The sequence below is a fragment of the Bidens hawaiensis genome, unplaced genomic scaffold (genome assembly GCF_021521415.1).
Source record: "Bidens hawaiensis isolate Kalapana, Puna unplaced genomic scaffold, B.hawaiensis_p1.1 tig00002617_1, whole genome shotgun sequence".
NCBI classification, from domain to species: Eukaryota; Viridiplantae; Streptophyta; class Magnoliopsida; order Asterales; family Asteraceae; genus Bidens; species Bidens hawaiensis.
In genome coordinates this window covers 2062172-2073558 of record NW_027491142.1, presented here as the reverse complement: position 1 = coordinate 2073558, position 11387 = coordinate 2062172, and positions in this window count along the sequence as shown.

Here is an 11387-nt window from a genome sequence, read left to right as displayed (position 1 = left end):
GGGTGTCAGTAGATTAAAACATAATAATAATAATAATTCTTAAACACACAGTCACAAACCCCAGTTCAAATAAGAACCCTAATAGTTCAATCGGGCAAATCGTTAATCGTTTGGCTGATTAACCATGGGGTTAATGTTCCTGACATTATGACGAACAGAAATATATAAAAAATTACCTTAAAAAATGTTAAAACGAGGGTCAATTTGATCAATATGCATACGGCAAGAACGAGGATCAAAACTAGTATAAGAAGGTTATAATAATAAAATTGATTATGGGGCTTCTATTCTCGAGGTCACAGGGACGAGGCGGGAACGATTAATTGAGTTAATATGATATCTAGATGTTATAATACCTAATATGATAATGACGATTTGTATAAAATGGTAAACGAGATCGTTTTGATCGATATTCTATAATTAAAACGCCGGTGTGATTGCTAAAGGTATTATAATGATCCGCAATTGATCAATTCCATGATTAGCACGAAGATTATAGTTTCAACACATCAACTGGACCGCGGGTTTGGTTCATACAGGTTGAAGGGTTGTATATAGTATTTGGGCAGGATTTCATTTTAGCCCATGGAATATAGGTGAGGATGCATAATAGGTTAAAACTTAGTTTAGGGTGTAATTTGAATATAATTCAATGTTATTTCTAATAAATTAATTAAATATAATAAACAAATAGTAATAAAATATTAATAAATTGGTAAATGCGATAATTTATTGATTAAATTACCCAATCTTACAAACGGGTCAGGTAACGGTTAACAAAATAATCAATGAAAAATCTGAGTTGTTACATAGGTTCTGGAAGTGTGCCCTGTAGTTGGTACCTATTTTGTAAATATATCCGACGTGCGGGTTGTTTTGGTGAATACGTCGTTTAATAATAAAATATTTATTTCAAAAACTTCTTGGATATTAAATACACGAGTGTTTGATTAACAACTTCTGTTTAAACTGTTACAATATTTTAATAATTAAAAGTTGAGCCATTTTCATATAGCGAGCATATAACTCCATGAGTTACTCTATTTCCTTGCTACATGTACTAAACTTGTTTCCCTTAAATTTTGGGAAAAATACGTCATCGATATGCTTGTGAATAGTTGACTCTACAATCATTTAACAAATCTTTAGCTGACATGATGGTTTTCTTGAACAAACTCAGCAAGAACGTCTCTTATTTTTGGGATTTGTATCACTTTCCACACATACACAATTCAAAGGTTCTCCAGGAATTTATGCTCATTGGAGAACTGGTTATGACTGCTTGTTCAGTTATGTTTGGATCCAGACGCATGTGTAATCAGTCTCAGTTTCTTTTATTTTCTATCTCGTATGTAAACAATCAGTTTTTCTTATTGACTTATTGTAAAAGGTTTAACATATTCACCTGTGATTGTCTGTTATGAATGATGTGGTGATCTCGTTTGAAAACCTTTGTGAATGAATGATGCTTGACCTATAATAAAATAGGCTTACATAAATACCATCATCTCCTGGTCTGGCTACAGACCTTTAGGCTGGTTTAGATAACTTTAAACCTTGACGTCACGGATATGCTGGTGAATCGTTGACTCTACAAACATTTAAAAAATCTTTAATTGTTTCTTGAACAAACTCGGCAGGAACGTCTTTATTCCTTGGATTTGTATCACTTTCCATACATACACAATTCAAAGGTTCTCTAGGAACTGATGCTCATTAGTGAACCGGTTATGACTGCTTGTTCAGTTATGTTTGGATCCAGACGCATGTGTAATCGGTCTCAGTTGCTTTTATTTTCTATCTTGTATGTGAGAGATCACATAATCTCTTATAAACATTTGACTGACTTTTTAAGATAAACAGTCTGTTTTTCTTATTGACTGATTGTAAAAGGTTTAACGTATTCACCTGTGATTGTCTGTTCTACATGATGTGGTGATCTCGTTTGAAAATATTTGTGAATGAATGATGCTTAACCTATTATAAAATAGGTTTACATAAATACCTAGATCGTATCTTGATCCGGCCACTTACCATTAGTCTGGTTTTGATAACTTTAAACCTTGATAGATCATTTGTTTGAATAATAAATTTAGACCTATAGTTTTTCCGTTTATTTACCAATTATGTGTTGAGTTTCTTCTTTGTGAAGAAACAACTATGATAGGTTTCTTCTTCAATAAGAAACGTCAATTGACTATAATCTTTGTATGCAAAATCTTACATTTCTTAGTCATGAAGAAACAATATTTTGGCTATACCCTTGTATATTAAGCTTTATTTTTCTTAATCATGAAGAAACTATATTTTAATTATACCCTATTGTATATAAATTTTATGTTTCTTAATTATAAAAAAACATTATTTTAACTTTAACCTTTGTATATATAAAGCTTATGTAAACATAAATTTGATAAAGGTTTGGGCTATACCCCCGACTATGGTCTAAGGCATATAATATAATAATAAAATAACTACTTAAGAGTAACCCCTACCTTACACGGGTATTCGGAGTTAAACGCCTAAGCTTGATCCAGCAACACTTCTACTATATGTCGCTAACTGGGGTTTAAACTATAAGAACCTTGAGACTTGGCATGCACAACGAGGATTGGCATGCAAAATGAGATTATGTGTGACAGAGATTATTTTGAGTTGTGAGAGGTAAGATGTCGTGAACCCCCTTATATAGGCGAATTTCATATCCCATTGCGTATCGCGATGGCCCTTTAAGGTGGTCATCGCGTCGCGTGATGACTCGGCGTTTGCACGTGCTACCACATGGCCTGCCACACATGCCACATGTTGAGACGTGGTGGGGCACGTGTCAACGGTTACTTAATGGAGTCATCACGTATCGTGATGCTGAAGGAACTTGGTTTTCGGGTAGTGCAATACCGCCCGAATAGGTTGTGTGAGGCTTCATCGCATATTGCGATAGGCTTGTCTCTTGCCCATAGTGATGCGCTTGTGCCTGTGCATGTGCGCGTTGGGTGCTTCGCACCCTCACTAAGACTACTGAGTGTGTCTTGCCATGATGTATATAAAAATATACATCTTTTAGCATCAAATAATCTTTAAAAAACTGTAACTTCTATCAAATAATATATTTCAAATAACTAATTATCATGTTAAAATGTTTTTTCAGGTGAATCCAAGCCTCAAACGAAGAAACGAATGAAAAGGCAAAGAAAGATCAAAGAAAACTCAAGAAAACAGCACAACACATCCCCATGCTACATGGAACATGCCCCCATGCTTTCCTATGCAAGTAAAGACAAAAATCAGCAAGAAAAGACAAAATACTAGACAGCTGTACACGGGGTCGTGCTTCAGAGAACATGGGGCCGCCGTGGCCACCTTTCAGATGAGACAAAAGAAAATATAACAGACGCCCAAAAACACAGGGTCGTGCCTCATGAAGCACGCCCTCGTGGTGAGTCAGCATGTACGATCTGACAGAGCATTAAATGCGAGTGGACAGCTAGACACGGGGGGTGTGCCTCATGGAGCACGGGGTCGTGCCTGGTCTCCCAGACAATCTATATATAATGGAGCATGTTTCAATCTTTGGGGTGCATGAAGAAGAATTCTATACATTCACTTAAAAAACACCCACATTACACTCATATTGAAGATCTTGTGGAGAGTTTGAAGGGTTGGAGGTCATCATCATCACCATCATTATCCATCACCATTGAAGAAGGAAGATTCATCCATATTTGGTTAGATTTTACTAGTTCAATCATGTGTTTGTCATCTTCATCTCTTTATATGTTCATAACCATGTTCATTATGAGCTAAAAATCCAATTACCATCTAATTTCTATGAAAAAGCTTTGTTTTATTTCACTAAAACTCCTTGCTTACTTAAATTGACATTCTCGTGGTAGACATGAGGTTATGCATGCTATTTTCTTTTATATCATAGGATATGTTCACTAAAAATGAGGGACTATGCTATCATACACTATTAAAGCAAGTCTATCACATATTTTCTTTATAATCATCAAGGAAGAATGAAGTGGATTCTTGATCTTAGATGGTAACCTTCATATAATTGATTTACTCATTTAGAATTTCTCTTCTTGTTCACCTATATATACATATATATATATACATATATATATATACATATATATATACATATATATATATATATATATATATATATTGTAAGGCCCCATTCCTGATTCCCTTCTTTGGCGTTGGATTTACTCATAAACACAGTTCTAAATATCATAGTTAATTAAAACTTTCGCAGAATATAAAAACTTTCAATAAACATTTCATAACATTTCAAAATTTTGTCTTAAACAAACATTCTTGTCTTACAAAATAAAACATCATTCATAATAATATCATAAATCTTCAGATGTCAGCTTCTTATTCGCTTGCCATGTGCCCTCTTCAAGCTAGCTACCTCATCCTACTCACCAGCGTGCATACTAAAAGTTAGCTATGCTGAGTGAGTTCTAGTTAATCAGGCAACATACAATACATTCACATGCTTACATTTATACATATCCAAAGATATATTACATATTTAGCCTGTTACCTTTCATTCATTCGTACATATATACTTTCTTCTTTCTTTCATACTTTCATATATTCGGTCATACATTCTTTCATACCATCACACTTTCATAATACACACATAACTATCTTTACCATCTCAGATATTTGTAGGGTCTCTTCCCTTCCTTCTCTATCTCATATATTATTAGGGTCTAGTCTCTTTCTTTTCTATCTCATATATTATTAGGGTCTTGTCCCTTTCTTCTCTATCTCATATATTATTAGGGTCTGGTCCCTTTATTCTCTATCTCAGACTTTATTAGGGTCTGGTCCCTTTCTTTTCTATCTCATATATTATTAGGGTCTGGTCCCTTCTATCTCAAATATTATTAGGGTCTGGTCCCTTCTTTCCGTACAATCATACATACACTTCTTTATACATACATTCTATTATATACATTCATACATATTCTTAATCATTCATATATCATTCATGCACCATATGTAAAACTCACCTTTCCTGGAGATACGTGCGATATTCGAAGATCGTTCATGTACTGACAAGCATTCATTCATGACCTCAATCATTTTCATATAAGTCATATAAGGAATACACTTACCACTTAGGATAAGTGTATTAACTAATCACATCGAGTATGCACATAGCCCCGAAAACATAACAAGGAAATGGGCTAGAAACTCACCTGAATGCGGTTACGTTCAGAGTTAATGGTAATTCCTTTCTTTAGTTGTGCGCGACTAACTGTATAACAATTACACGTATCAATTAACTATCACTACCCACATCGCATTTCTAGTTTAATTATAACCCTCAAAGAACGAGGGTACGGGGGCAGTGCCCCTAGCAGCGGAGTTCTAGGGGCGGCAGCCTCTAGCGGGGTCCAAGGGGCAGAGCCCCTGGCTGGGGTTAAGCTGCCAGGTTAGCTTGGAATTCTATAATAATATTTTATTGTTAACTCATTAATCCTTTAAGGTATCTTTCATCAATTAATAAAGACCAAGGGCTTCTATGTAATTAAATCATTCTTTTCTAAGTCCAGAGACCTTTCTGTCATTCTTTCAAAGTCTAATTCGTTATCCAGTTCTTTAACGAATGGGGCCTCATTCGTTGCTTCATAACGAGTGTGCTTCTTCATAAAGAATGGACTCATTCGTTACTTCATAACGAATGGCCACTTATGGACCTTCATAATGAATTGACCTTTATAACGAATGAACCTCTATAACAAATGAACCTTTATAATGAATGAGGGTTCATTCGTTAGTTCTCCGTTAATGAATGGCATAACGAATGGCAGTCCATTCGTTATTCTTTCCTTAACGAATGAGCATAGCTCATTCGATACACGTGCCTAAAGCTAGGGCAGAGAATGTCAGAAACATTCTCTGGCATTCCCTTACATTCCCAATCATACGCCGCCTTTCCGACGCCGTCATACCGGAAAAACGGGTAGTGGCCGAAAAAACGTGTTTCTACACCGTTTTTCGTCCCGGTCATTCTGGATCCGAGCTAGGGTGACTCCTAAGCTCGTCATTCGATCGGATTATACCCGATTCCATCCGAATCTCGTGACTTTAATGGTGAGGGTATCGATTAGTCATTCCGCGACTACATTTAGCGGTTTAGGATCCATTTAAGATCATACTATCATTACCTCGGATAAATTCTCAATTTTTCTTCCTTGGGTTAGGCTAAAGAGAGAAGAGAAGAGAGAGAGAGAGAGAGAGAGAGCGCTTAAGTGTGTGATTTGGGTGGTGTATGAAATGAGTGGAAATGGATGGATTATGGATAATTATGGTTTATATATTTTGGCTCATGGGCTTAAGCTCATGATCTTTCTTCCTTCCTTATTAATCCAAGTAAATTATCCACATTTATATAACCCAACTCATACTAACTAATATTATTATTTTATTAATCAAAACAGGAAACGGGGTGTTACATATATATATATATATATATATATATATATATATATATATATATATCTTATTCTAAAAAGTTTAAAAATCACCCCAAAAATGATTATCTTCTCTGGTTAAATTAAAGTGAAGATTTATTATTAGAAATATTTGTGTCCACAGATCAATACTTGGTTCTTACCAATACTATTCTACATATACGATAGGTACACTTACCTATTTTGTGTGTGTGTAGTCTTAGTAGAAATCACTTTTATAAATTTAAAACACGATCTTGTGCGAAAACTAAATTCCATAAATCATCCAACTTTTAAACACACCGCACACACATCAAGGTTTTTGCACCGTTGCCGGGGAAAAAGTACATTTCTAAGAACGATCCAAGTTTTAATTCAATCATTGTTTATAGGAAAATTGGATTTTAATAATCCCTATTGAATGATATTGGCCAATAATAATCCCTATTCATTTTATCGCCACTGGCGGTCCCAAATTCAAAAAAGTTGGCCCCCCAATGGTCCCCGTTAAAAAGGACTTAACGAAGTTATACTTTTTTCCGAATTTCAAACTAACTTTTTAGGGCTATTAATCAGAAGGAAGATGTGAGTCAAATGATATAAAACTTAGCTCCAAACAATGATCCAAACGACTTGAATTTGGTTAATTGTAAGTTCAAACACCCGAATTAAAGTATTGATTCGTCATTTTGAAGCACTGTTTTGAACTAAGTTTTACACCAATCGACTCGTATTCTCCTAACGATCAAAAGCCCTAAAACATTGGTTTAAAATTCAGAAAAACTATAACGTCGTTAAGTCAATTTTAACGGGGGACCATTGGAAACCAACTTTTTTAAATTTGGGGCCGCCAGTGGCGATAAAATGAATAGGGATTATTATCAGTCAATACCATTTAATAGGGATTATTAAAATCCAATATTCCTTGTTTATAAATTGTATAAATTTCTAACTTTTATTTTATCTTTTCCTACTAACTATTAAATTTTTTCTTATTTTAAGGCTAGCCTAACCTTTACTTTAGCTTAAATTTAACTAACCTTTCCTTTAGTTTTAATTTAAATAGTTTAAATTATATTTAATCCCATGTATGTCCTCTACATTCGAACCTGAGCTTGTTTCTCCAATTTCTGAACCCGAACGACTTTTTCGCCGAAGAATAAGCATACGGGCAACCGAAACCGCTGAAATAATCAAATACGAATCAGTAGGCGCCACAACATCGGAAGGAAATCAAACCGAAGAAATGATGGCAGCACCAAACAATGAACCAAACATGAGCCACTATGCCAAGCCAACCGTCGAAGGCTACGGCAATGGGGTGCCTCCGCCCGAAATTAACAAAAATTTTGAAATCAAATCAAGCACCATTCATATGGTGGAAAATTCAGTTAAATTTTATGGTCTCCTAGACGAAGACCCTCTTTCTCATATATCTCGATTCTTACGAATCTGCAGAACCTTTAAAATTCAAAAATGTTCAGAAGATCAGATCAAACTCAAACTATTTCATTTCTCTTTAAGGGGACAAGCCTGAGAATGGATAGAATCTCTTCATTCTAGTTCCATCACCAACTGGGACCAGATGGTTGAACAATTTCTCCTCAAATACTTTCCGCCTGATAAAACCGCAAAATATCAAGCCAGCATCACCGGATTCAGGACCGATTACACGCAACATGGGAGAAATACTAAATTCTTCTGAGAAGATGCCCACACCATGGACTGAACGTATGTTTACAAGTACAAACTTTTTTTGACGCACAATCCAGACAAAACAAACAGGCCTTCGACCAAGTCGCCGGTAGAGACCTGGGATCCAAATCACCTAACGAAGCATTTGAAATCATGGAGAATGCACCGAATAAGAGTTTCTCTTATAACCCACCAAGATCTACACCAACATATAAAGGAATGCACCACGCCAATTCCAACACTCTTATTACCGCACAGCTTGAAGCACTCTCTAAAAAATTCGAGCAACTTCAAGCCGAACTATCAAAAACCAAGATCACCTGTGACACATGTGGAGGAACACATAATACAGGTGACTGCAAACAAGTCCTTATGGCCATGGAAGAAGTTGACTTCATCGCCCGTCGTTATAACGCTTTCAGTAACAACTACAATCCAGGATGGAGAAACTACCTAAATTTCAGTTGGAAAAACGGAGGTAACACTCAAACCCTTCCCGGATTCGAAAATAGACCGATGAATCAATATTTCCAACCTAAACCTCAATTTCAAGAACAAAGTTCCAGTAGCAATCAAAATCCGAGCTACTCAAGAATTGAAGAAATGTTGACCCAAAACATAACCAAGATGAATTAAGCAGAAAATAAGGCCAACTTAAGGGACGTTGACATCAGCGGAGTATTGTTAAAGCATGAAGCTTACCTAAAAAGCCAACAAGCATCATTGTAGAATCTAGAAACTCAAATCGGACAGATTGCCCGACAATTGTCTGAAAGACCACCCGACGCTCTTCCAAGAAACACAATAACAAACCCAAATGCAACAGCAAACGCTGTTACATTGAGAAGTGGCACAACCACTATTGCCTCACCAACTTCAGAAACAGTTACGGAGAAGGAAGTTCTTGATGAAACGCAGGAAAAACTTATCCCAACAGGCACTGTGCAACCTAAGGAACCAGTCCGACTTGTGTTCCATAAATTCGATACCTTGGACAGCTAAAGCAGGAGAAATTGGAAGCTCAGTACGGGAAGCTTTTAGAACTCTTCAAAAGAACTCCACATCAACATCCCTTTCGTCGAAGCCATTTCTTAGATGACAAAATATGCAAAGTTTCTTATCTTAAAGAAGTACTGACCAACAAAAGGAAGCTGGAGGAGCTCTCCCATGCCACCTTAAGTGAAGAATGCCCAGCTGTCCTCCAAAACAAGTTGCTACCAAAAATGACCATTCCAGGGAGCTTTACTATCCCTTGTCTCATAGGAAATTTATCTGTTAGCAATGCCCTAGCCGACCTAGGAGCTAGTATTAATTTAATGCCTTATGCGGCTTTTGCAAAACTAGGGATATGAGAACCAAAGCCCACCCGCATGAGCATTCAGTTAGCTAACAGATCCGTTAAATATCCTTGGGGCATTGTTGAAAACATGCTTGTCAAAATTGACAAATTTGTTTTCCCAGTAGATTTTGTAATTTTAGACATGGAGGAAGACAAAGGTGTACCTCTGATTTTAGGAAGACCCTTTTTAGCCACTGCAAAGCCTATTATTGATGTTTGTACCGACAAACTCACTCTCAGGGTCAATGACGAGGCAATCATATTTGATATAGGAAAGTCTATGCAACATCAGCAACATCACGATGACACACTATATTGTGTTGATATCATCGATTCTATCGTGATTTGCTATGTGTGAGACTTCTCCATCACTAACACACTAGAAAAACAAATCTTAACCGAAACCATCACTAAACCCGATTTAGAAAACGAAGTGTCAGACTTAATATGTGAGATCACTGAGTGTAATGAGAAAGCAAAACCATCAATCAACGAACCACCAGCCTTGGAGCTAAAAGAACTCCCGAACCATCTCGAGTACGCCTTTCTAGAAAAAGATTCTTAACTCCCAGTAACTATTTCATCTCACATTTTCTAAAAAGAGAAATACTAACTTCTTAAGGTTCTAAAAAATCATAAGAAGGCTATCACATTGAAGATCATGGATATCAAGGGCATCAGTCCTTCCTTTTCAACTCACAAAATCCTAATGGAGGAATAGTACAAACCCGTGGTCCAACATCAAAGACGTCTTAGTCCCAAAATGCAAGATTGTAAGGCCCCGTTACCGGTTCCTCACAATTTAACGTTGGATTTACTCATAAACATAGTTCTAAATATCAGAGTTAATTAAAAACATACGCGGAACATAAAAATTTCATAAACATTGCATGGTAAATTCATAACATGTCTTAAAACATTACTTTGTCTTTCCAAATTCAAAACATAACTTATAAAACGTAGCAGATCTTCAGATGCCAGGCTTTTATTCTTCTTCCATGTGTCCCGCTCACGCCAACTGTCGCATCCTACTCACCTGCGTGCATACTAAAAGTCAGCTACGCTGAGTGAGTTCTAGTTAATCATACAACATACAATCTGTTCTCATACTTGCACACGTGCCCAAAGGGGTGTACATTAATCATACTTACTCTTCATATATAAATGTCCATCCTATTTAAAGAGCCTTCCGCCCTATAACCTCACATATATTATAAGGGTCCGGTCCCTAAAATCACAGATATTATATAAGATCTGGTCCCCGACATCACAGATATTATTAGGGTCTGGTCCCTATCATCACAGATATTATTAGGGTCTCGTCCCTACCATCACAGATATTATTAGGGTCTGGTCCCTGCCATCACAGATATTATTAGGGTCTGGTCCCTTTGTTTCGTGCAACTCTTCCATACCTGTTCTTACATACTTTCCTTAACAATACGTGTAATCTCCAAAGAGCGTTCACGTACCATCAACATATCATACATACATTATGCATACATCATATATACTCATACATACATCTTATCTTACCTCATACATACCAATCGTATCTCTAACTACCACCTGACGGTACATGCAATATCCGAAGATCGTTAACGCACCGTCAAGCAATTATCATACATAAATCATACAAGGCATACACTTACCACTTAAGGTAAGTGTATTAACTATAACATCGAGTATGCACACAGCCCCGAAAACATAACAAGGAAGTGGGGCTAGAAACTCACCTGAAGTCGGTTACGTTCACCGTTTATGGTAATCCCTTTCTTGAGCTGTACACGGCTAACTGTATAATATGTACATGCATTAATTAACTATCACTACTCATCTCGCGCTTCTAGTCTAATTATAACCCTCAACGAACG